This window comes from Myxine glutinosa, chromosome 1 (genome assembly GCF_964187855.1).
Source record: "Myxine glutinosa chromosome 1, kmMyxGlut1.1, whole genome shotgun sequence".
Taxonomy (NCBI): Eukaryota; Metazoa; Chordata; class Myxini; order Myxiniformes; family Myxinidae; genus Myxine; species Myxine glutinosa.
Window position 1 is genome coordinate 393502479 of NC_136261.1, and position 26298 is coordinate 393528776.

Consider the following 26298-nt stretch of genomic DNA (forward strand, 5'->3'; position numbering starts at 1 on the left):
TAAAAAGGAACATCCTGCACAAAATTATATAAATATATACATTTGTGAGAAAAAGCAGTGAAGATGATTGGAATTTTATTAAAATTTCTAAATAACCTCTTCTCTTTAAATCTACAGCTGCACGAGAAAAAGTCCCAGGACGACATTAACCACTAAACCTGTTTCTCACCTGTCTTGAAAGTAGATGGCTGGGGAGGCCACCAGGATTACATCACCCTACGTTTAAATAATTATATAATTACTGTATATCAGAGGTAGCTGCATTGACATTATATGACGTCATCGTGACATGTTGGTATAAAGGTAAAAATAGATACATTTTGTAATTTAAATTGCTGGAACATGTTTGAAAACCTAAAATGTCCAACTACAAACATCAAACAATTTCTAGAGTTTTCTCTGGGATTGAACTGTTTTCAGGTTGTGGTTTTAATGGGATTTTATAATTTACGCTGCTTTGATACAAAAATACTAAGAAATCCAAGGGAATTTTCAGATTGGGAAGAAGATGAAGATCCCATCGATTGAGGTCTGGATGATAGATGGATGACCTGTTACCTGGGTTTGAATACCTTTGTGGTTTGTCCAAGATGTGATACACAGGGTAATATAGGGGAAAGACCATGAAAGGTATGGAGTTTATAAGGTGGTTATTCTAATTGAATTCTTCTTCTTCTTCTTCCATATGGAACACATGGCTGCAGGTTATGTCACTTGCGGAGGGTGCAGGTGTGTCGCTGATTCAGTTCCCTCTAAGTCAGAGCGTTAACTTGTGATCCATTCAGGAAGCTGGCGATCAGGAAAAGTTTTTTTTTTTTTTTTTTTTTTTTTTTTTTGTATACAAGATCGAGGCTCGTGAAAGAGCGAACATTAATCACACAGAAAGACAAACAGACACATAAAACAAATAACATCGGGAGCGGTAGACAAGATGGGGAGAGAGGGGGAAGGACACAAACACAACATTTGAGAGCAGGGACCGAGAGACATGGAGACATCGAGAGATCTGTGGGAGGGAGAGGGCTTTGGGGGGGAGGCATGTGAAGGGGGGGGAGGCATGTGAAGGGGGGGAGGCATGTGAAGGGGGGGGGGGGGTGGGAGAGGTATAAACATATGGACACTGCCAGGATTTTCAGGAAATAAGTTGGAATTTCAAACAAGGTGGATCTGGGGTGAATTAGTGGGGGTAGAAAAGATCAAGGTTATGGATGGGGGAAGATAAGAGATGGTGGTGAACAGCTGTTTTAAAGACCTGGAGGGAGGAGAGGGATTGAAGGGAGTGTGGGAGTTTGTTCCACAGGCGGGAGAAAAGAGGAATGAAAGAGTGAAGGTGAGCAGAGAGCCGAGATTTCGGCAGTTTAACCATCAGAGGGTTGCTGGCAGATCTTGTGCGACCTGTAGGAATATTTGGGGGACAGAGCACAGAGAGAGCTGGGGGAGCAAGGCCGGAGAGGAGTCGGTAGAAGACAGAAAGACCACCTACCTGCCTGCGGTGAGTGAGTGAAAGGCCCTCAGAGATAGCTTCATCGCGGGAGATTCCAATGATTTTGAAAGCTTTGGATTCAACAGCGTGAAGCCGAGCCAGGTGTGAGGCAGGAGCACCAGCCCATAGGGGAGAACAGTATTCCATTGAGCTGCGGATGAAAGCCTTGTAAGTGGTGAGGAGCTCAGGTGTGCCGAGGAAGGACTTCACACGACGGAGGATGCCCAGTCGGCGACTGGCTTTGGAGGCCAGCTTGGAAATGTGGTTTTCCCAAGAAAGATCATGGCAGATAGTGAGACCCAAAAGCTTGAGTGACAGAACTTCTTGGAGAGGATTGTTGAGAAAGTAGATGGGAGGGTTGTCCAGTCGATCTTTTCGGAGAGACATAGTAAGAGAGTGAGATTTGGCAGGATTGAAAGACATGTTCCACTTGTTTGACCAGTCTGTGATTTTGTCCAGGTCTTCAGAGAGTGAGGAGGCTGCAGACTGCCGATCTGAGGGAAGAGGAATGGAGCGGCAGAGAGTGGAGTCATCAGCAAAGAGATAGAGAGGATTTTCCAGAGAGTCAGAGAGATCATTGATAAAGACCAGAAAAAGCACAGGGCCCAGCACACTTCCTTGGGGAACTCCAGCCTGAACAGGAAGGGGAGATGAGAGAAATCCATTCAGGGCCACACGTTGACTACGACCAGAGAGGAAGTCCACAAGCCATGCATGGAGATTTCCATGGATACCATAGGAGGAGAGTTTGGTGAGCAGAGCTGGGTGCCAGACCGTATCAAAGGCCCTTGATATGTCAAGGGAGACAGCTCTGATTTCCTGTTTGGCATTGAGGACCTCCATCCATTGTTGAGACAGCAGAAGCAGCATGTCCAGAGTAGAGTGACCTGGTCTGAAACCAAATTGATGATCAGAGATCAAGCCATTGGAGAAGAGGAAAGATTTCATATCCGAAGCAATGATGGATTCCATGACTTTGCTGATAATTGGGAGCAGGCTGATTGGTCTGTAGTTGCAAGGAGCTGTTTTTGCACCTTTTTTGTGTAAAGCGGTAATGTTAGCTGATTTCCAGGATGCTGGCAGATGACCTTGAGCAAACGATAGGGTGAAAAGAACAGAGAGAGGGTGAGATAGAGCGGCAGAGCAGGATTTTAAGACCCGTGGGCTGATGCCGTCTGGTCCAGTTGCAGAATCAGAGTCGAGGTTTGACAAAAACTCCTCCACCTTGTCAGGAGAGAAGGACACAGAGTCCAGGAGCAGTTGGGTTCGACTGGGAAAGGTGGGAACAGAGAGAGATGGGTTTGGGACTAAGGATTTCGAGGCGAACACAGAGTTGAGGCATTCGGCTTTGTCACGTGCGATGTCAACTGTGTGGCCATTTGAGGTAAGGGAGGGGATGGAGGGGGAACAAACACCAGAAACGGATTTGACCAGACGCCACCAGGATTTGGAGGAAGGAGACAGGTTTGAGAGTTCATTCTTGAGTGAGGAGAGATAGTGCTTCCTGGCACTCCTGAGGGTAGACACACACTTGTTCCGAGCTTGGTGGAAGGAACTGAGATTTCCTTCAGTTGGATTAGCCTTCCAAGAGGCAAAGGCAAATTGTTTCAGGGCAACTGCCTCACCACAAGATTCAGTGTACCATGGACGGGAGGAAGGGTAAGACAATTGAAGGCGAGATGGGATAAATCTGTGCATGAGAGAGATCAGTTTGCTTTGGAAGAATTCCCAGGAAGAATTGATGTCAGAGGCAGTGGAGATGGGAGACCAATCCAGACGATTGATGGCTGCTTGAAGACCGTCCCAGTCGGCCTGAGTGAAATGCCAGACTCGTCGACGCTGAGGAGGCTCTCTGAGAATGGCCAGAGAAATGTCCACTTTGACAAGCACATGATCAGAAGAACCGATTGGAGCAGAAGAAGAGCAGCAGACATTAGCAGGGAAGTTTGTCATAACCAAGTCTAGAAGAGAAGATACTCCATTGGCTGAGATCCGGGTCGGGAAATTGACAGATTGTGTCAATCCCAGTGAGTCACAGAAGTCCTTTGCTGAGGTGCCATGACTAGTGAGAGAGGAACCCACACCCAACCAGGTGGCATGATGACAGTTGAAGTCACCACATATGAGGAAGAGAGAGTTGGGATGAGTGGATAGAAGTTGGTCCATGTTGTCAGACATTGAAATGTAGATGGAGTCATCACTGTTTGGGGGACGGTACAGAACACATATGAACAAAAGGTGGGAGCGGAGAGGAAGCCGTAACCAGAGGTACTCCTGCGGGTGAGGAGGAAAGAGAGCAGTGCAAGGAGAGTGAGGAAGAGAGTTTTTGACAAAGATAGCCACCCCACCACCAGGCCGAGGCTCAGGTCTATCATACCGGAGGAGGGAGTAACCAGGAAGAGATATTAAGGAATCAGAGACATCTTGAAGGAGGAAAGTCTCTGTTAAGCAGATCAAGTCTGGATTGTCAGAAGCAACCTGTATGGAGAGATCAGTCAGGTTTGAGCGAAGGCCCCGGATGTTTGAGGTCCATACCGTTAATGAAGAGAGAGGGGGAGCATCGGGTACAGGACAGGGGAGGGGAGGAGTAGGGTAAGATGAAGGATGAGAGGGGGAGGTAGGGAGAGCAGTTGATAGTGTTTCAGATGTTGCAGAAGAGTTCCAAGAAAGGGAAGGATGAGGAGGATGAAAGGTTTGCTGGTGAAGGGATGCGGCACAGTGAGGGGTTGTTTGAGGGGGGGCAGAGGAAAGTAGAAGGTTTGGGGGGGTGGAGGTATGAGATAGAAGGGAGACGAAGTGGGGAGGAGGCAGCTTGGAGGAGGAGGGGGGAGGAGAGAGAATTGGAGAGGAATGGTATGGGGGGAGAATTGAATGGGAGGGATTGGGGGGGAGTTTTGAAGGGCAGGAGTGAGGGGGGAGTTTAGGAGGGGAGGGGCAAGGGGGGAGTTTTGGAGGGAAGGGGAAAGGGGGGAGATCAGGAGTGGAGGGGCAAGGGGGGGGATTAGGAGGGGAGGGGCAAAGGGGAAGTTTAGGAGGGGAAGGGCAAGGGGGGAGTTCAGGAGTGGAGGGGCAAGGGGGGAGTTTAAGAGTGGAGGGGCAAGGGGGAAGTTTCAGAGTGTAGGTGCAAGGGGGGGGATTTGGATGGGAGGGGCAAGAGGGGAGTTTAGAAAGTGGATGATTAATGAAAGACGAACATTGATAACAAATTGGGTTTGTTGTGATTTTCAAGTTAGCAATCCGGTTCAGGATGATGGAGGAGGGATGGAATGAATAATAATAATAATAATTCATTTATTTTGTATAGCGCTTTTCCAGAAGCCCAAAGGCGCTTTGACAGAGTGGAAAACATAATGCATAACAATACATGAAAACAACAATTGCAAAAAGACAAGAATCAAGAAAACAAACAGCAGCGATATACGGCATATATATAAGACAAGAATCAAAAAGACAAGACAAGAATCAATAGGGAAATATTTAAAGCAAAAGGAGGGAGAAGGAGAAGAGATAGTCAGGGGTTAAATGCTGTGGGTTGAATGTTGAATGCAGCGTTGAACAGGTGGGTCTTTAGTGATGTTTTGAATGTGGTGAGTGAGGAGGAGTCTCTGATGGTGTGAGGTAGTGAGTTCCAGAGGGTGGGAGCAGCGATGGAGAAGGCCCTGTCCCCCCAGGATCTGAATTTGGTCCGGATGGAGGGGGTCAGGAGGTTGGTACCAGCAGAGCGGAGGTTGCGGGTGGGAGTGTGTCTGGAGAGGAGGTCAGCCAGGTAGGATGGGGCCAGGTTATGGAGGGCTTTGTATGTCAAGAGGAGGATTTTGTACTGGATTCTCTGGGGGATGGGGAGCCAGTGAAGCTTGTAAAGGACGGGGGTGATGTGGTCACGGGTCCGGGAATGAGTGAGTAGACGGGCAGCGGAGTTCTGAATGTATTGGAGTTTATTGGTGATTTTTGAGGGTGAACCATAGAGGAGGCTATTGCAGTAGTCCAGACGGGAGGTGATGAAGGCGTGGATGAGGGTTTCTGCAGCCGTGGAGGAGAGGGATGAGCGGAGACGGGCAATGTTTTTCAGGTGAAAGAAGGCTGACTTTGTGATCTGTTTAGTGTATTTGTCGAAGGAAAGGGTTTGGTCAAAGATGACGCCAAGATTCCGGATGTGAGGGGAGGTGGATACTGGGATACCGTCGATGTTGAGGGCAAAGTTATGGGTGGATTTTGTGAGCGTTTTTGGGCCAATGATGATTATTTCAGATTTATCACAGTTAAGCTTGAGGAAGTTGATTTGAAGCCAGGATTTTATTTCAGTGATGCAGTTTGTCAGGATAGAGTGGGTGTCGGTGGAGACGGACTTGGTGGAGATGAAAAGCTGGATGTCATCGGCGAAGCAGTGGAATTGGAGACCATGACGGCGGATTAAGTGACCGAGCGGGGACAGGTAAAGGATGAAGAGGAGGGGGCCAAGAACTGAACCTTGGGGGACACCTTGGGGGAGGGGAGCAGTGGGGGATTTGCAGTTATTGATGGAGATGAACTGGCATCTGTCAGAGAGGTATGATTTAATCCAAGAGAGGGCAGTGCCGGTGACGTTAAAGGTGGATTCAAGTCGGGTGAGGAGGATAGTGTGATCGATGGTGTCAAAGGCAGCGCTGAGGTCGAGGAGGACGAGAATGTTGAGGTTGCCAGCGTCAGAGGAGAGGAGAAGGTCGTTGGTGATTTTGAGGAGAGCAGTTTCAGTACTGTGGTTGGAGCGGAATCCGGATTGGAATGTTTCATACAAGTTATTGGCAGAGAGATGATGTTTGAGTTGAGTGGCTACAGCGCGTTCCAAAACTTTTGACAGAAAGGGTAGGTTGGAGATGGGTCTGAAGTTGTTTAGGGTGTCAGGGTTTAGACCAGGTTTTTTTAGAATGGGGGTAACAGCAGCAATTTTGAGGGAAGGTGGGACGATGCCTGTAGACAGGGAGGAGTTTATTGTTGCAATGATAAGTGGAGAGAGAGCAGGGAGGGAGGCTTTGACAAAGCTGGAGGGGATGGGGTCAAGAGTGCAGGTGGCAGTTTTCATTCCTATGAGGAGTTCAGAGAGGTCAGTAGGAGAGATTGGGGAGAACCGAGACAGGGGATGGCAGGACAAGGGGGGGCAGGTGGTTGGAGGGGGAGCGGGTGCGGCGGTGGTCAAGCTGTTGTAGATGTTGTCAATTTTGCGTTGGAAGAAAGAGAGGAAGGAGATGCAGTTGTCTACTGTGAATGACTGGGTGGTGGTGTTCAGGGGGCGGAGGAGTTTGTTTATTGTCGAGAAGAGTGCTTTTGGGTTTCCGGAGCCAGAGTGGATAATTTGAGAGTAGTAGGCAGAGCGGGCGCGGGAGAGGGCATCTTTGTAGTGTTGTATGTGGTCCTTGTAGGCTTGGGAGTGAACTGTGAGACCCGTTTTATTGCGGAGTCTTTCAAGTTGGCGAGCACGAGTTTTCATCAGGTGGAGTTCAGGGGTAAACCAGGGAGCAGAATGGGTGAAAGAAACTGTTTTGGTTTTTACAGGCGCAAGCTGGTCAAGGCAGGAGGAGAGAGTGTGGTTGTAGTAGTCAGTGAGGTCGGAAGGGGTGTGGAGGTCAATGAAGGGAGAAGTGGACATTTTTTCAGAGAGGGTGGATGAGAATGAGGTAGGTGAAAGAGCGTTTAGCTTACGGAAGTTGATTGTGCGATAATGCCTTGGTGTTGGGGCGGGGATGTTGATGGTCAGAGTGATGGCTAAGTGGTCAGAGAGGGTGAGGTCGGAGCCATAGAGATGGTGCAAATTTAATCCAGCTCCGATAGCGCGTGGGCCTCGCCACTGCACATCGTGCCAAAGCCGGGGGGTGGATGGCGCCCGTGCGGCGACTACCGCCGTCTCAATGACGCTACCACCCCCGACATGAATGTGAATTTAGACCATGTAGTGAGGGAGACGTATAAGATATTGAATTTCTTTTTTTTGAAGTGGAATGAGTTGGAGAGGAAATTGAGAAAAGCCTTTTAAATAGGAAGAAAAACAGCGTGTTGTAATATACCACTGAATAAAAAACAGAAGGGGAAAGGTTAAACATATTTAAAAATATTTAAACAGAACTATGAACAATCTTATATGCACAAAAATACCAACGGGGGGAGAGCCAAGAGGGACCACCACGAGTCACGTGAACAGGGCAAACGGTGGATGGCAAGGAGATAATGGGGGTGGGGCGAACAGCACACCTGGACAGAAAATACAGGATGAGACAACAGTACACGTGGAGAAAATAAAATAAATGTTTTTGGTTTTTTTTTTTTGGGGGGGGGGGGGGGGTGGGGATTTAGAACGTTAGACAGTATTATGTTCGGGGTAGAAGGGAAAAAACCAAGAGCCAAGCAAAACACACTTAAGTTAACAAAACACCGACGGGGGTACAACTACAGTACAAGGCCACACACGAGGAGCAGAACACGATTAATTAAATACGAGTTACAGGAAATTCAAACCAAAACCAACTATAATCAAACAATATCACATGGACGATAAAATAACGAATTGAAATTTGACAATCTATCTGGGGAAATGGGGGAGAAACACGTGGTCGAAGAACGAACGAACGAATAAGAAAGAATAAACGAATGAGCACAGAGAAGGTAATGTCTTTTTTTTTTGTTTTTTTGAGTTGAGATTTACATAAGGAAGTAGGCTTTGGGGTGGAAAGACTGCGAAAACAGAGAACGAAAGTTATTGGATCACAAACGACAGGCGCTGAGAGAAAAACAAAGCCTCAAGGTTGTACAGTGTACACTGTACAGGGCCTCGAGACGACACGAATTAACACGATTTTCAATACAGGTATGAAAGATTTGCACCGAAAATCTTTGACGGGACAATATACGTACATACACCATAAAAGAAATACAGTTATAACGAAAATACAAATTGGAACAATGACTTAACTTCGATTTCGATGGAGAGCGTGGAGACCTGCGAAAAAACGAACCGTCGCCAGCAAGACCGGAAACGGAAGTCCAATTTGTACTGATTTGAAATATACCAAAGATAGTTCAGTAAGTTTTACAGTTGGGGTGCAGGACATGACTTGCCCACATCTATCTGCTTTATTAAAATAAACCTTTTTACCTGAAAATTCCATGATGATGAATCTTTATTTAACCTTAACTCGTGTTTAAGGCAGAGGATTGTAAGTAACTCAGGCTGTAAACTTTCTTCCTTATTCCAAAATAAACTTCTTTCGGTCAGCTCTGAACCCTTGTCACATCAACAAATCAACAATTTCACCTTTTTATCAGATGGTCACCTGAAAAAGCCTAAATTAAAGCCGTCTCCCTCGACGTGCCTTCGATACGGTCTGACACCCTGCTCTGCTCACCAAACTATCCTCCTTTGGTATCCATGGAAATCTCCACGCATGGCTGGCGGACTTCCTCTCTAGTCGTAGTCAACGTGTGGCCCTGAATGGGTTTCTCTCATCTCCTCTTCCTGTTCAGGCTGGAGTTCCCCAAGGCAGTGTTCTGGGCCCTGTGCTTTTTCTGTTCTTCATCAATGATCTCTCTGACTCTCTTGAAAATCCTATCTCTTTGCTGATCACTCCACTCTCTGCCGCTCCATTCCTCATCCCTCAGATCGGCAGTCTGCAGCCTCCTCACTCTCTGCAGACCTGGACAAAATCACAGCCTGGGCAAACAAGTGGAACATGTCTTTAAATCCTGACAAATCTCACACTCTTACGATGTCTCTCCGAAAAGACCAACTGGACAACCCTCCCATCCACTTTCTGAATAATCCTCTCCAAGAAGTTCTGTCACTCAAGCTTTTGGGTCTCACTATCTGCCATGATCTTTCCTGGGAAAACCACATTTCCAAGCTGGCCTCCAAAGCCAGTCGCCGACTGGGCATCCTCCGTCGTGCGCAGTGCTCCCTTGGCACACCTGAGCTCCTCACCACATACAAGGCTTTCATCCGCAGCTCAATGGAGTACTGCTCTCCCCTCTGGGCTGGTGCTCCCGCCTCAGACCTAGCTCGTCTTCACGCTGTTGAAACCAAAGCGATCAGAATCATTGGAATCTCCTGCGATGACGCTATCTCCGAGGGCCTTTCACTTACTCACCGCAGGCAGGTTGGTGGTCTTTCCGTCTTCTACAGACTCCTCTCCGGCCTTGCTCCCCCAGCTCTCTCTGGGCTATGTCCCCCAAATATTCCTACAGGTCGCACAAGATCTGCCTGCAACCCTCTTATGGCTAAACTGCCAAAATCAAGACTCTCTGCTCACCTTCACTCCTTCATTCCTCTTTTCTCCCGCCTCTGGAACAAACTCCCTCACTCTCTTCAATCCCACTCCTCCCTCCAGGTCTTTAAAACAGGTGTTCACCACCATCTCTTATCTTCCCCCATCCAAAACCTTGATCTTTTCTACCGCCGCTAATTTCACCCCAAATCCACTCTTTTGAAATACCAACTTCTTTCCTGGAAGTCCTTGGTGTCCTTGCGTTTTATACCTATCCTGCCTCCCCCCAAGCCCTCTCCCTCCCACACATCTTCCGATGTCCCTGCTCTCAAATGTTGTGTTTGTGTGCTACCCCCTTCTCTCCCCATCTTGTCTACTGCTCCCCTTTTTATATATTTCGTTTGCTTGTTTGTTTGATAAATGTGAGCTCTTTCACGAGCCTCGATTGTGTATATACAAAAAAAAAAAAAAAAAAAATTCATTCCCGTCACAGCTTGTACAGGTGAATGATCAACAACAGCACATGATTAATAATTCTGATGAGGAACTCATTCCCAGAAATCTCACGTTTGTGAGGAATATTCTGCTACCATGACGTAACAAGCTGATCAGAAATGGATAATTATCAATGTGAAAGTTAAAAAATATTCAGGCCTCTACACGAGCCTTCGTCATATAAAACTAGCCCCTTGGGGGACTGGCGGTTATTTCCCCATGCCCCCCTTTTCAGCCTCTTTTAGGGGGTGGATCCAGATGGGGAGCACAACCCAATGAGACCTTACTGTTCTGGTGTATCATACCAAATTTGGTCCACGTCGGTCATGTACTTTGTGAGGAAAATATGTTGTTGTGACTATTGTGGATTATGGGAGGGAGCCCATTGCTCGGGAGCCTTCCAGGGAATGTACAGCCATGAGGAGCACCACTTAAGGTGAGGAAATGGTCACGATGCCTCTTGGCAAGTGTGGTCTGGATCTGGTTGTCGGTTTCAAGAAGATTTTTGAATGAAACAATATTTGCGGCAAAACCCCCTTTAACCCGCATAATAGTGGGCCATCCGTATGGTGAGCACAATCCCATGAGACCTTGGTGTCCTGATGAATCATTCCAAATGTGATCCTAATCAGTCGGGTAGTTTGTGAGGAGACGTTTTAGTCAAATGTTAATGGATGTACGTACGTATATACATACGGACAGACAGCCGGACACCCGGGCCCATTCTATGAGCTTACTTCAGAGAAATCTCCTAAAATAATATCGATATAATACATACAATAACTATTGTCACCGATTTACTCACCGTTAGTTCAGCATGACCAATTTCCACAGCAACAACGTCGTGGTCCCAATGTTGCCCACCCATGCACGTGACACATCAAGCTCACATCATCCTTACAATAGAGTAGGATTGGCTTTTCGTGCTTAATGCATCTTAGTTCCTCAATCTTTACTTCTGGGTCCACAAGTTTGTGCCCTTTCTGTTGATGAGGTTTCAAAAGGGGAGGATCTCACAAGGTACACACCTCTTCGCTGCCTCTCTATTACAAACCTCACAATGACCTTCAGTGCCCCCAGCACCTCCCTTATTCACATTCACAATATTTTCCACTAAGTGAGCAACGGTCACATTCTTCTTGAGTTTTGTTTTTTGTGGAAAAACCTCACGGCAATTTGGACAAGCACAACCTGTGTCCTCTTCCCTGCTCTCCCAGAATTTCTCTATGCACACGACAAAATGAGTGACCACAGGGCAAAGCAACGGGCTCCTTGTAGATTTGAAGGCACACTGAGCAGGTGAGTGCATCCAAATTATCTCTAATATCAGAGGAAGAAGCCATCTCCTTGGGGGTCAGATTAGAGTGCAAAGCCGAGTTGAATTAAAACCTGCAAATGGAGAATGAGAAGAAGAAAAACGTAAGCTATTGAAACTGTAACTATATTTAAATAAATAACTGGAGCACATACCTCCTCATACCTCATCAGAACACATACCTCCACCAGGCTGGACAGTCGATACGTTTTGTACAAGAGTGATAGGCTGGATCTGTCTCTGGACCTTAACCAAAATCTAATCGGCTTGTTGTTGTCACCTACCCAACTCATCCACCAAGTTTTGTCATAACTCACCCACAACTTTTTGAGATATCATGATATATATAGTTTTTGGTCCCATCGCTCAATGGTGGTCATTTTTTTTTAAATCAAAAAATCATTGTATCCGGATCTGGATCCAGATCTTCACGAAAATCGAATCAATTCTTCCTCGTCACACACCCAACGAATCCACCAAGTTTTGTACAACATACAGCTATTTGATCTTCATTTCAACAATATTGAGAGCTAAAGGTGATATAATATAACAAATATCATGAAACATTTACATTTTGTAGTCCATTGTATAATTTAAATAAACATAAATGCAAATTTCGCATGTGGAAAAAGTGGCAGAAACAACCTAGAGTAGGCGTTTCTTATAACTGTCTACCAGTCTCTGACATCGACTGGGAGAAATTTTTGCCCACTCCTCCATGCAGAATTCGTTCAGCTGTGCGATGTTTGAGGGTTTTCTTGCATGCACAGCTCGTTTCAAATCCCCCCACAACATCTCAATGGGATTTAGATCCGGGCTTTGACTTGGCCATTCCAGAACCCTCCAGTTCTTTCTTTTCAGCCATTCCTTGGTGTATTTACTGGTATGTTTAGGGTCATTGTCATGTTGCAAGGTCCACCTTCGGTTGAGCTTCAACTTTCGGAGAGATGGCCTCACATTATCCTCAAGCACCCTCTGGTACAATGAAGAATTCATAGTGGATTATATGATGGTGAGCTGCCCAGGCCCTGATGCAGCAAAGCTGCCCCAAACCATAATATTTCCACCACCATGCTTTACAGTTGGTATCAGGTTCTTGTGGTCAAATGCTGTCTTTGGTTTTTGCCAAACATGTCTTCTAGTACTGTGGCCAAATAGCTCTACCTTCGACTCATCTGTCCAGAGCACATTGTTCCAGAAGTGCTGGTCTTTGCCTAGGTGTTCATTGGCAAACTTTAGTCTTGCCCTGATGTTCTTTCTGGACAGCAAAGGTTTCCTCCTGGCACACCTCCCATGAAGATCAAAATTTGACCAGATCGCCCCACAGATATTCAATCGGGAAATCTCTAAAGCGACCGAAAGAGAAGGAAAAGAGAAAAAGACAGAGTACGGAGGAAGAACAGATTTATTATACACACACAAGCAAAAAGGAAGAGCGACCAAAATTATTTACAAGCAATGGATGGAAAAAGCAGTCACACAGTGCATTGTTAGCTTATTCTATTCAATTTACTTAATCCCAAGACAACGAGCAGGACAGGACGTTCACACTTACACAGGGGATATTGCAGGCAGGTAGGGCTTGAGGTGGATTGCTTGAGAGGGAGGCAAGGTCGGAGGCAGCAGCTCTCAATTCCTTGCGGTTTTGGCGGGAAAACCCTCCGTCGCATATCCGCTGCGGTAGACGTCACGCGCTGGTTCGGCACACCTGCTCCTCTTCTTGTGGTGGAGCCGTCTCCCTCCTTTCAGCGCGTCTCTCCAAAGCTGGTTTCCTTGCCGAGTACCTCTCCTCTTTGGCTTGGAGCGTTTCGCCTCTCACCGCTCCTCTTGGTGTCGCCTCTTCGCTCCTCTCCCAGGTCATCTCCCAAGTCATCTCATAAAGCAGTCCCTTACAGTCGCTTTTATAACTCGCGGCGGAATCAAGCCGCCGGCTGCGAGGGCACGCCTACCGGTTCGCTCACCGCGGTGCTGATTGGCCATGCGACCCTCTGGCTCACTCCTCCCCTCGATGACGAGGTGATGACACGCCTTTCTTCTCCGAGATTAGCACATGGGCAATGGCGGCTTGCGGGATTGAACACAACTCCCACCCTTTTGAAAGGAACTTTGGAGAGCAGAGATGTTTGGGGAAATTGGAAGGGCCTACGCTTATTTTGTTTGATACAATGCAAAGTCAATCTAGTGGGAAACACATATTTAGCCTACATGGAATAAGGAAATACACTATTTAAAAGATATACCGTGACCTGCGTGTAAGTTTCATGGAATTAACTAGGAGGATGGCTGCGACCATTATTTACATTACGAGGATGTTACACATAACAAAACCATACTTTTGTAACGTTCACATTGTAACGTTTTCACATTCGTTACACTTCCTCCAAAATTGTTACTGCACCATTGTTATTGTTACACTTCTCAAAAACCCGTTACACTTCTCAAAATCGTTACAATATATATATATATATATATATATATATATATATATATATATATATATATATATATATATATATATATATATATATATATATCTACCGGGATATATATATATATATATATATCCCGGTGTTTACCCCGTTTTAGAATAGGTACACCTTATCCCTGCGTGTCGTAAGAGGCGACTAAAAGGGTTGGCGTCAGGAAGGGCATCCGACCATAAAAACATTGCTTCAAAAAGATAACCATGACAATTACAACTACATATGGGCAGGGTACAGCCCAAAGTACCCCGTGGGGGACCCCACTCGCTCTCGTCAAAACTCAAGGTGGGGAACCCGATCGAAGCAAGGGTGGAAATCACTCCATTTATGATGACGAAACGTCTGATGCCCGACATGGAGATCGGTTTCTGAGGTTTGGGACATGGAATGTAGGGACAATGACAGGGAGATCAGAAGTGGTAGCTGTATTGGTCAGAAGAAGAGTGGACATAATTATGTTGTGTGCAGGAGACGAGATGGAAGGGAAGTGGTGTGAGAATGGTGAAGGGTAGGCAGGGACAGAAATACAAGTTTGTGTGGCAAGGGTGCCCAGGCGGCGTGAATGGTGTTGGTGTCCTGTTTTCTGAGGAGTTTGTAGACAGTGTGGTGAGTGTGGCTAGAGTGAGTGAAAGGTTGATGATCGTGAAAATGATGATTGGAAAGCTCTTGGTGAACGTCATCTCGGGATATGCTCCGCAGGTTGGTCGGAGCGATGAGGAGAAGGACAAGTTCTGGTGTGCAATGGAGAAGCTGATGGAAAATGTGAAAGGTGAGGCAGTTGTTGTGGTAGGAGGAGACCTAAATGGACATGGGGGAAGGAGTATGGACGGTTTTGAGGGAGTTGATGGGGGTTACGGATATGGTGTGAGAAATGGAGAAGGTGAAAGGATTTTGGAGTTTGCTGATGGAGCTGATTTGTTGATTTGTAATACTCAGTTCCAGAAAGAGGATAATAAGCTTGTTACATACACATCAGGTGGGTCGACGATAACCGTTGACTACCTGCTTGTGCGTAGGCGAGACAGGGGGTACCTCCGGGACACAAAGGTGATCCCGGGGGAGAGGCTGTTTCACAGCACCACTTGGTTGTCTGCGACATAAGGGTGAAAGGTGCGAGGAGAGCTCGGCGGGTGAAGTACCAACTGAGAATGAAGGTGTGGAGGTTGAAAGAGGTGACAGTGTGTGAGGCATTAAAAGAGAGGCTGAGTATGGTAGAGGATGATGTGGTTGAGCTTGAAAGTGGTTGGATGTCAATGAAAGATAGTCTGTTGGGAGCCGTTGGTGAGGTATGTGGATGGACAAAAGGACCACCGAGGAACTCAGAAACATGGTGGTGGGATGATGAAGTTGGAGAGAAGATTGACGAGGAAGAAGTTCAAGGAGTGGCAGAAGGCGAAGGGTATGGGGGCAGAAAAGGCAGAGCATGAAAGTTATAAGGCAGCCAAGAAAGAGGTCGCAAAGGCACAGGAGGCATGTAGAAAAATGTTCAGAGAACGCTTGGATTTGGAAGAGGGTCAGAGAGCGGTATTCAGGATTGCAAAGCAGATAGCGAAAGATAGGTGTGATGTGATGGGGGTGAGTTGCTTGAAGGATGAAGTGGGACAAATCTTTGTGGGCCCAGATGGAATTAAAGGAAGATGGAAGACATATATGGAAATACTGTTGAATTCAGAGAATGAATGGGATGGCAACATAGAGAGTAACCCAGTTTTCGGACCGGCAGAAAAGATAACCGAGAAGGAAGTTGAGGAAGCGATAAAAGCAATGAAGAGTAGAAAAGCGGGAGGGCCGACGGGAGTTGTGGGAGATATGTTGAAGGCAGCGGGAAATTGGGGTGTGAAGAGAATGACAGAGATCTGCAATCTGGTGGTGAAAGAAGGGCGCATTCCAGTGGATTGGGAACTGAGTACCCTCGTCCCTCTATACAAGGGGAAAGGTGACCCTCTGGACTGTGGCTCGTATCGAGCAATAAAGTTATTGGAGCATGGAATGAAGGTATTGGAAAGGGTGTTGGAGAGGAGGATAAGGAAGAAAGTGAAGATTGACGAAATGCAGTTTGGATTTATGCAATGAAGAGGAATGACAGACGCGATTTTTATTGTGAGGCAGTTGCAGGAGAAGTACATGGAGAAGAGGAGGAGATTGTTTCTTGGGTTTGTTGATCTGGAGAAAGCCTTCGATAGGGTGCCACGTGAAGTAGTGACATGGGCATTGAGGAAGTTAGGAGTGGAGGAATGGTTGATCAATGTAGTGATGGCAATGTACAAAAGAGCGCACACAGCTGTAAGGACGAAGGACGGGAACAGTGGTGTGTTTGAGGTGAAGGTGGGAGTGCATCAGGGGTCGGTACTAAGTCCACTACTATTTGTAGCTGTGATGGAGGTGCTGGCTCGGAACGTAAAGGAGGGTTTACCGTGGGAGTTGTTGTATGCAGATGATCTGGTGTTGATTGCAGAAAGTATGGATGGACTGAAGGAGAAGATGAACAAGTGGAAGGAATGTATGGAGACAAAAGGTCTGAAGGTGAATATCGGAAAAACGAAGGTGATAGCAAGTGGTAAAGCATGTAGTGAGGTGGAAATAAATGGGAAGTGGCCGTGTGCTGTGTGCAGGAAGGGTGTCTGAGTGAATTCCATTCAATGTACAATGTGCGCTGAGTGGGTTCATCAAAAATGTAGTGGTTTGAGAGGGTCATTAACCAGTGTGGCAGCTACATTCAAGTGTAAGGTGTGCACAGAGGGAGCTGCAGATGGAGGAAATGTTGAGTTGGATCTTGGAGAAGGTGTGAAGCTGGGAGATGTGAAAACATTTTGTTACCTAGGAGACATGCTGAATGGAGAAGGTGGATCAGACTCGGCAATGGTTGCTCGAGTGAGATGTGCATGGAAGAAGTTTCGGGAACTGAGTGGCATGCTGACGAGGAGGGGAGTGTCGTTGAAGCTGAAGGGAAAGGTGTATGCTGCATGTGTGAGAAGTGTTGTGATTTATGGGAGCGAGACATGGGTAATGAACGTAGAGCAGCAACGAAGGCTGGAAACGGTGGAAATGCGAATGGTTCGCTGGATGTGTGGAGTATCGTTGAGAGAGAGGAAGACAAATGATGAATTGCGAAAGATGATGGGAATAGAGCCTGTGATGGATGCTGTGAAGAGAAACAGTTTGAGATGGTTTGGTCATGTGTTAAGGAAGGACGAAAGTGACTGGTTGAGAAGAGTGAGGGAAATGAATGTAGAACGAAGTAGAGGACGGGGAAGAGAGAGAAAGACTTTGGGGGCAATTCCACGCAAAAGTGGACATGGGGGTGAAAATTTCAAATACATCAGAATCAAACAAATTTGGTCTCTAATGAAAGCTGAAAGTCTATATTTCAGTTTTAAAACTAAAATACAAATTTTTATTTTTTTCGCACATAAAATTGGTGATTATGTAAATGTCATATTTTTTCCAAAAAATGGGGAAAAATTATAAGAAAATTAACTGCACCCTGTGTGTAATAAATAATGAAAAGTAATGTTATTTTTTTATTGTATTGAGTATTTAGATTGTTTAAAGGATATCTGTAACATTTTTTGGTTCTTTGCGGTATTTGTTACACTTCAGTGGCTTTGGATATTTTCCCATCTGAAATGTCCTTCCGTTACCATAAAAAGTACATATTTTTAATATATTTTCAAAACTTGCAGGAGAAAAACAATGACAATACCAATGCAAAGCAAGTTTGGGTAGGCCTACAATATTATACCACTCACGTCACTTTTTGCCCTTTCCCCTATTAATTATAACTAATTAAGACGTGTCCTTCCGTTACCATAAGGTGGTAACGGAAGGACAAAAATTGGTAACAGGACAGATAGGCTATTGATTTTTTTTCATTTTTCACTCTTCACACCCTGTTAACTACTTTGTTGTACCCTCCCTCCTTTCTATCTGTTTTTTCAAAACTTTGACACCCCTACCTATCTATCTTCCAAGTTGCCCCCCTTTTGTGGATTTTTATTATTATTATTATTTTTTTTTTTTTTGTATACTGAATCGAGGCTCGTGAAAGAGCTAACATTTATGTCACAAACAAATCAACCAGACAAACAAAATATACAAAAAGAGGGAGCGGAAGACAAGATGGGGAGAGAAGGGGAAGCACACAACCACAACATTTGAGAGCAGGGAGAAGTGTGGGAGGGAGAGGGCTTGGGGGCAGGAGGCGTGGGAAGGGGGGGGGGGGGGTGGGAGAAGTATAAAACACAAGGGGACCGAAACTAGCGGGGGCAGAAAAGATCAAGGTTTTGGATGGGGGAGGATAAGAGATGGTGGTGAACAGCTGTTTTAAAGACCTGGAGGGTGGAGTGGGATTGAAGAGAGTGAGGGAGTTTGTTCCAGAGGCGGGAGAAAAGAGGAATGAAGGAGTGAAGGTGAGCAGAGAGTCTTGATTTTGGCAGTTTAACCATAAGAGGGTTGCAGGCAGATCTTGTGCGACCTGTAGGAATATTTGGGGGACAGAGCCCAGAGAGGGCTGGGGGGGCAAGGCCAGAGAGGAGTCGGTAGAAGACGGAAAGACCACCAACCTGCCTGCAGTGAGTGAGTGAAAGGCCCTTGGAGTTAGCTTCATCGCGGGAGATTCCAATGATTCTGAACGCTTTGGTTTCAACAGCGTGAAGACGGGCTAGGTGTGAGGCAGGAGCACCAGGCCAGAGGGGAGAGCAGTATTCCATAGAGCTGCGGATGAAAGCCTTGTATGTGGTGAGGAGCTCAGGTGTGCCAAGGAAGGACTTCGCACGACGGAGGATGCCCAGTCGGCGACTGGCTTTGGAGGCCAGATTTGAAATGTGGTTTTCCCAGGAAAGATCATGGCAAATAGTGAGACCCAAAAGCTTGAGTGACAGAACTTCTTGGAGAGGATTATTCAGAAAGTGGATGGGAGGGTTTTCCAGTCGGTCTTTTCGGAGAGACATCGTAAGAGTGTGAGATTTATCAGGCTTGAAAGACATGTTCCATTTGTTTGCCCAGTCTGTGATTTTGTCCAGGTCTGCAGAGAGTGAGGAGGCTGCAGACTGCCGATCTGAGGGATGAGGAATGGAGCGACAGAGAGTAGAGTCGTCAGCAAAGAGATAGAGAGGATTTTCAAGCGAGTCAGAGAGATCATTGATGAAGACCAGAAAAAGCACAGGGCCCAGAACACTACCTTGGGGAACTCCAGCCTGAACAGGTAGAGGAGATGAGAGAAACCCATTCAGGGCCACACGTTGACTACGACCAGAGAGGAAGTCCGCCAGCCATGCGTGGAGATTTCCATGGATACCAAAGGAGGAGAGTTTGGTGAGCAGAGCAGGGTGCCAGACCGTATCGAAGGCACGTGAAATGTCAAGGGAGACGGCTCTAATTTCCTGTTTGGCGTTGAGGACCTCCATCCATTGTTGAGAAAGCAGAAGCAGCATGTCCAGAGTAGAGTGACCAGGTCTGAAACCAACTTGATTATCAGAGATCAAGCCATTGGAGAAGAGGAAAGATTTCATATCTGAAGCAATGATGGATTCCATGACTTTGCTGATAATTGGGAGAAGGCTGATTGGTCTGTAGTTGCTGGGATCTGTTTTTGCACCTTTTTTGTGCAAAGCGGTGTGTTGGCTGATTTCCAAGCAGATGGCAGATGACCTTGAGCAGAGGGTGAAGGGTGAAGAAACCCTTGAGGGTGAAGAGAACAGAAAGAGGGAGTGAAAGAGCGGAAGCACATGATTTTAGGACCCGTGGGCTGATGCTGTCAGGACCAGTTGCAGAATCAGAGTCGAGGGTGGAGAGAAACTTTTCCACCTTGTCAGGAGGAAAGGACACAGAGTCCAGGAGCAGCTGGGTACGACTGGGTATGGTGGGTACAGAGAGGGATGGGTTTGGGACACAAGATTTAGAGGCAAACACAGAGTTGAGGCATTCAGCTTTTTCACGTGCGGAGTCAGCCGTTAAGCCGTTTGAGGTGAGGGAGGGGATGGAGGGGGAACAAACACCAGAAACAGATTTGACCAGACGCCACCAGGATTTGGAAGAGGGAGACAGATAAGAGAGTTCGGTCTTGAGAACGGTGAGATATTGTTTCCTGGCTCTCCTGAGGGTGGACACACACTTGTTTCGGGCTTTGTGAAAGGAAATGAGATTTCCTTCCGTTGGATTTGCTTTCCAGGAGACGAAAACAAGTTGTTTCAGGGCAACAGCCTCACCACAAGATTCCGTGTACCATGGACGGGAGGAAGGGTATGACAACTGAAGACGAGATGGGATAAATCTGTGCATGAGAGAGAGCAATTTACTTTGAAAGAATTCCCAGGATGAGTTGATGTCAGAGGCGGTAGAGATGGGAGACCAGTCCAGATGATTGATGGCTGCTTGAAGACCGTGCCAGTTGGCCTGAGTGAAATGCCAGACTCCTCGACGCTGAGGAGGTTCTCTGAGAATGGTCAGAGGGATGTCCACTTTGACAAGCACATGATCAGATGAGCCGATTGGAGCAGAAGAAGAGCAGCAGACATTTTCAGGGAAGTTTGTCATAACCAAATCCAGAAGAGAAGATGCTCCGTTGACTGAGATCCGGGTCGGGAAATTGACAGATTGTGTCAGCCCCAGTGAGTCGCAGAAGTCCTTTGCTGAAGAGCCATGGCTGGTGAGAGAGGTACCCACACCCACCCAACTGGCATTGGTTCTATTGTCATCGTATGTCAAATGAAAACCACATCGTATGAAAACCACATTTCATTTGTTTCCATTGTATGTCATGATTAGTGTTAATTCACAGGTTCCTCTAACTGAATTACTCATTGTCCTTGTCATTCCACCTAATTAACTCGAAACTTCACACTATTCATACTTCAATACTTGTTTACAGGCACTTCGAAGTCTTATATAAATTTAGTTTACAAGTTGTTCTTTCTTCATTCTCCTGAAGACGACCAGAGCATTCTGACCGGAACGTGGAGTTCTCTCTACTCACATGGTTGTACCGCAAACCTACCTTTTGATACATTAAGCTTGCTTCGTATTATAATGTTAATGAGTGAGAGTCTTCCTCAGGCTCACATATAATATGTGTGGTCAGTGCTTCACTTGAAATTCATCATTCAGTGTAACTACAATTTTGTTGAAGCAGTAAACAGCAACTATCACAACTTTTACAGCCAGTTATTGGATTTGACATCTCATGTGAGTATTGATATTTTATGTCATATTTCATTTTACAATGTATGCATGTGATTAACTATACTAGGGCATGCCCGTACTATATATAAGCTAGGACGTGCCCGTACGTGGGTGCCCGTTCCTTGCCAAAAAAAAAAAAAAAAAAAATTTGTGTAGGGGTGTGTGTGTGTAAACATCCTAGGGCGTGCCCGTACGTGGGTGCAAAAAAACATGCGTGCAAACAACAACAACAAAAAAAAACTTTGAAACCACGTGGCAGTAACGACCACAGAACCCCCCCCCCCTCTATTTACATGAATGGTTTGGTCCATTCGCAACGACCACAGAACCCCCCCCTCTATTTACATGCAATGGTTTGGTCCAAAGCGAACGGTTTGGTCCATTCGATGTGATTCGATGATTCGATGTGAATGGTTTGGTCCATTCGCAACGACCACAGAACCCCCCCCCCTCTATTTACATGAATGGTTTGGTCCATTCGCAAAGCCAAAGCGAACGACCACAGAACCCCCCCCTCGATTTACATGAATGGTTTGGTCCATTCGCAAAGCCAAAGCGAACGACCACAGAACCCCCCCCCTCTATTTACATGAATGGTTTGGTCCATTCGCAACGCCAAAGCGAACGGCGAACGGCTAAATCGCCATAGCTCGGTAAGTACTTGTCCGATTAATTTCAAACCTTGAAAAGGCACATCCTCGGGTCCCCAGCAATATACCTGGCAAGTTTCAAGTATATCGGACCGGTAGTTGTCGAGAAACAGCGGTCACAGACAAACAGACAAACGTACAAACGTACAGAGATTACTGGAATTATAGATAGATATCTAAAATTATATCCCCCCCCCTCTATTTACATGAAATGGTTTGGTCCAAAGCGAACGGCTTGCGAGTACGGTGACAATCCCCCCCCTCTATTTACATGCAATGGTTTGGTCCAAAGCGAACGGCTTCCGGAGTTTGGTAAAGAAATCGCCATCGCGTGCACAAACGCGCAGGAAAGCGAATGAATCGCAAATTCGGTTTTATTAGTTTTAAAACATAGTTTAACGCCAACATAGTTTGCAAACGTGAAATAAATGAATACGCTCTCAAATGTGCCATCCGAGGCAGAGTGTGTCCTCCACGTTCGGCACACGCGATCGTTCGCTGCTCTCTGATTGGTTGAATCGTTTTTTGGACATAGCTCGGTAAGTAATTGTCCGATTAATATGAAACCTTGAAAAGGCACATCCTCGGGTCCCCAGCAATATACCTGGCAAGTTAAAAGTATATCGGACCCGTGGTTGTCGAGAAACAGCGGTCACAGACGTACAAACGTACAAACGTACAAACGTACAGAGATTACTGGAATTATAGATAGATGGGCTTATATGTAGGGCCAATTATTTATATAAATTAATTCAAATAGGCCCTACCTTATTTTATCAAAGTTCTGGCATTTGTTTGATTTTAGTAAAATGTTCTGTTTTTAAATTTGCGTTACTGTTTTCAATTGGCTGGCCGTGCAAACACGTATTGTACGCAGAGTGTATGGCAATGCAAGTAGTAATTCCTTTGTATTCATTACTACCTGATCGTTAGCCACATGTTCAATTAGTTCGTAATTAGGATAGTGTGAACTATTTTTAAGATTAGTTTTTGGTCATATATGTTACATTGCACTTCTAGTTATTTGCATTGCATTGCACTTTCCAGCAATTATTTGTATCATATAGTGACCAGAATTTCACTCTTTGTACAGCAATAGATAGAGCATTTCAATTGTCCTTCCGTTACCGAATCTTAATTAATGTTTGCCTTTGTTTTCAATCAACCAAATGTCAATTTGTCAAGTGGAATGTGGCAGAATATTCACAAAACATCAGAGATTGTATTAAGTAAGTTTAAAACAACATTGGCATGGAAACTTCACAGAGTTTTGAAAAAACATGCATTGGTTGAAAAACCCATGTCCGTTTTGGCGTCCTTCCGTTACCGACCTCATTAATATGCATAATATGTAAACAAAAGATAACAGTGATCAAATTTTTGGTGGAATTGAGAGGTTTTATGTGTTCTCACATAATTATGGTATTTGATTGATTTTAACAAATAAAGTCTTTGTGATATATGTTTGAAAGATGAAAAATGGTGTCTGAATGTCCTTCCGTTACCGTGGAATTACCCTTGGCTAAAGATGGTGGAAGAAGAAAGGCAAGGGGGTTAACAAGGGGAGATGCAGAAAATAGGGCAAAATGGAGAAGATAGTCATGGGGACCGCAAGGCTAACCCCCACTCTTGCAGGGAAAATGGCCTTAAAATGCCTGTTGTTGTTGTGTGTGTGTGTGTGTGTGTATATATATTGTTGTGGATATGAGGATTGTGTTTTTATTATTGTGTTTTTTATTATTATTGCTTTATTCTGGACCCTCCTGCCTCCAGTCTGTTGTATAAAGGTCAAAGGGCGTTCCCATAGTTAATTCCATAAAGCATACACGTTAGCCAATCATAAATTTCCCCCCTTGTTGGTAGTGATATCTTTATTATGTGTATTAGGGTAAGGCCTTGTCTTCCATTAAGATGACACTCCATTGCACCAAGTGAAATAAGATAGATCCCCCCTTCATTCCCATTCCCAAAACCTCCATTTCCAACTGCGTCATTGCCAAGCCTGAATTGCCAGCTACATCCCCTCCAAGCCTCCATTGCCAACTGCACTGGGCAGATTGCCAGGTTTGCTACAGCTGTGGTTGTTGATTTCGCCACAAAACCACCATTGAACATGTGCTCAGCTCGGGGAAGAAGGGCGTGCCCGCCCATCGTCATCAAGGGCGGAGCCAGAGGGCCGTGCCGACCAATCAGGGCCGAGGCGAGCTGACCGATGGGCGTGTCCTGAAGGCCGGCGGCTTGATCGCCTGAGGCGCTATAAAAGCGTGCGCGCAAGAAGCAAGAGTGGTTGGACCAAGCGAGAGATGAGTCCTGGAGAAAGCATGCGACGGCCACAGAGCAGCAGCAGCAGCCACAGCAGCAACAGCGGCAGCTTCAGCAGCAGCAGCAGCAGCCACAGCAGCTTCAGCCACAGCAGCTTGGGGCCTTGACGGCAGTTTTGAGCAGGGCCGCGAAGGAACGGCGGCTGCTAAATGCGCCGATCGTGCTGCAGTACCCGTGGACCTTCCTCTCCCTCCAGCCATCCACCTCCGGCCAGTCCTATCATCATTCCCCGCGTGAGTCTGTCTTTTGTTTGTTCTGTCCTGGGTTAATTAAGACTGTAGGTAAGCTAGCATTGTACTGTCTCTAATATCTTCTGTAAATTATTTTCTTATCTTTCCTTCTCCTTGGTTACTTTGAGCATGTAAATAGTAAGAATAAATTTAGTAGTATTTCCAACCTTTTTGTCTTTGTCTTCTTCTCCTTCACAGCCGTGTCACTTTTGTCTTTTCCATATTGAATATCTGTGGCGCGATTTTGGCCAACGTTCGGGAATCGGGTTAGTCGGGGTAACTGTTCGGCCGCGGTGCCATCCGCTCGGCAAATCAACATCCTTATCCGCGGTCCGTAACAATTGGTGTTGGGGGCGGGGTTGGACCCGAAGCGCACTTAACGCGCTCAAAATTACAAGCTGCTGAAATTTGTTTTAAAGAAAAACCCGAATTTTGAAATCGCGCCATGGCTAGTCAAGGCGATCGGATGCCAGTGGGGGAACTAGAGGAGGGGTTAGGGGTAACCCAGGATCAGAGGGTAGAAATGGAGGAGGGCAATGAGGAGGTGGTTGAGGGAGTATCAGGCGCACAAAATGGCGCTCTTGCGCACGTGGTTGAAGAGGCGCAAAATGGCACCTCGTACGAGCGCGCGGCAGCCGAGCCCGCGGTGCCAACAGACTGGGGCCTATTCATGACACAATGCCTGGCGTACATGGCCGAGCAGAGAGAAGAAAGGAAGAAATTTAGCAGGGAAATGAAAGAAATGAGGGACGAAAGGAGGGCTCGGAGAGAAAAATTGGGAAATCTAATTGAAGGGTGTTGTAATTGAATAAAAGGGGACGAATTGAAGGACATAACTGCCCAGGCCAAAGAAGTAAATGAGGGACTGGCGAGGGACAGAGTCGCATATGAAGTAAGGGAAGCGGAGAGGGACAGAGACCGCGGGTTGAGCGAGCAGGTCCCAGGGGTGCACGAGGAGGTAACGCGGTTCGAGAAGCGCTGGTTGAGCGAGGCAGAGGAAAGCGCGGGTACAATGACGGGGAAAGAAATCACGACCCAGGATATGGAGCAGCCGGCGACTGCTGAGGTAGAAGAGGGTGTTTTATTAAAGTCAGCGGTCGTCGAGGGGAATAAAGAAAAAGCAGTAGTGGGTATAATTAAAATTGAAGAGACGACGGAGGTAGCCCAGGAATCGGAGGAAGGAATGGAAACTGTACAAAGTCCGTGCTCACATCACGATGCTGTGCTCATTAATCCTTATAAAGATTTGCAGGTGTTGGTGCAGGGAGGAAGAAGAACCCCGAAGGTGAGACGGGCTGCATGTGGTGCCAGGAGATTTTGTAAAAGGGGGTTTGGCGCGAAGAGAATAGTCGCGCGATTGGGGTCAATATGGCACCCGGGCATTGGTGAAGGGTCCGGTGTGAGTGGAAATAGCACGCGTGTGAAAAAAAAGTGTGCATCAAGGGGTGAGCGTGTTACGAAGCACGAGTGTGATACCGAGTGCGAGCGAGAATGCACGTTGGGGTGTACTGAGTGTGACACAGGGAGTGAGAGCAATACGGAGTGTACGTGCGAGGGTGAGTGTGACACGGAGAGTAAGGTGGTGGTGGAACGTGTGCGAGGAAGCACACCTGAGTTGGGCATGGCGCGGGTGTGGGAGAGCCCATCTGAGCACGTTAGTGGGTGGATGCAAGAGAGCACGCCCATGGTGAGTGGTACGGGGTACGTACTGAGTGGGGAGAGTGCGCAAGACGGTGCGCGATGTGTGTTAAGGGAGTGTGCGAACGGCGAGTGTGCGCGAGAGGTGTGGGTGTGTCAGGGAAGGTGCAATGACCAAGAGCATGGAGACGGCTGGATGTGTGAGCAAGGAACGGGCTGCGGGGTGTAAGCATGCGAATTGAGCATCGATGCTAACCGGGTTAGCGGTTAGAACG

At 46.5% G+C, this 26298-nt stretch overlaps 2 protein-coding genes across 2 annotated transcripts in view; one reads left to right on the top strand and one right to left on the bottom strand.

Moving 5' to 3' along the window:
- The window catches only part of LOC137416663 (uncharacterized), a 209070-nt gene that overhangs the window by 37402 nt on the left and 145370 nt on the right, over positions 1 to 26298 (top strand). The gene's annotated exons all lie outside the window — the stretch shown is intronic.
- Positions 1 to 26298, bottom strand: part of LOC137419568 (uncharacterized) — a 64557-nt gene that overhangs the window by 28230 nt on the left and 10029 nt on the right. The gene's annotated exons all lie outside the window — the stretch shown is intronic.